Source organism: Neopelma chrysocephalum, unplaced genomic scaffold, assembly GCF_003984885.1.
Source record: "Neopelma chrysocephalum unplaced genomic scaffold, ASM398488v2 Primary Assembly neopelma1_136, whole genome shotgun sequence".
Taxonomy (NCBI): Eukaryota; Metazoa; Chordata; class Aves; order Passeriformes; family Pipridae; genus Neopelma; species Neopelma chrysocephalum.
In genome coordinates this window covers 235,431-236,156 of record NW_020897798.1, presented here as the reverse complement: position 1 = coordinate 236,156, position 726 = coordinate 235,431, and the positions used below count along the sequence as shown (strand labels likewise).

At 75.8% G+C, this 726-nt stretch overlaps 1 protein-coding gene across 2 annotated transcripts in view; it reads right to left on the bottom strand.

The window, feature by feature from the left end:
• SCN8A (sodium voltage-gated channel alpha subunit 8) overlaps nt 1-214 on the bottom strand; it is a 51,805-nt gene extending 51,591 nt beyond the window's left edge. For both annotated transcript variants that reach the window (XM_027699050.1, XM_027699049.1), the window contains exon 1: nt 104-214. The gene's annotated coding sequence lies outside the window, so the exon portion shown is untranslated. The remainder of the gene's footprint in view (nt 1-103) is intronic.
• Nucleotides 215-726: the final 512 nt, after the last annotated feature.

Genomic DNA, 726 nt, shown 5'->3' with positions numbered 1-726 from the left:
GGGGGGGGGGGTTCGGCGGCGAACCCAACGGGACGGCGAGCGCGGGGGGAGCCGCGGTTGGGGAGCCCCGCGGGGGGGGGGTCCCGGGGGCTTGCGGACTCACCGTGTCGGGCGGGCTCAGCGCGGCCCGGGCGCGGCGGGGCCGGACTGCGGCGCGGGGGGAGCTGCGGGAGGGACTGCGGGTGTCGCCATCTTGGTGCGCTCCTGGCGCCCCCCCCCCCCCCCCCCCCCCCCTCCCGCCCCGCGCCGCGCGCGGCCCCCGCCCGCCCCGCCCCCCGCGCGCCGCCAGGGGGCGCTGCCGGGCCGCCGAGAGCGCGCGCGAAAGGGGGGGGGGGGAGGTGGGGGGGGGAGGGGGGGGGGGGCGGGGGGAACCCCCGACCCGGGGCGGGCACCGGGCACCGACACCGGGCACCGACACAGGGAACCGACACCGGGCACCGACACCGGGCACCGGCACCGGGCACCGACACCGGGCACCGACACCGGGCACCGGCACCGGGCACCGACACAGGGAACCGACACCGGGCCTTCATCGGCATCTTCATCATCTTCATCGGCACCGGGCCTGGTCCTTCATCAGCATCTTCATCGGCACCATCACTGGGCCTTCATCAGTGTCTTCATCATCTTCACCGGCACCAGGACTGGGCCTTCATCAGCATCTTCATCGGCACCAGGCCTTCGTCAGCATCTTCATCATCTTCATCGGCACCAGGCCTTCATCAG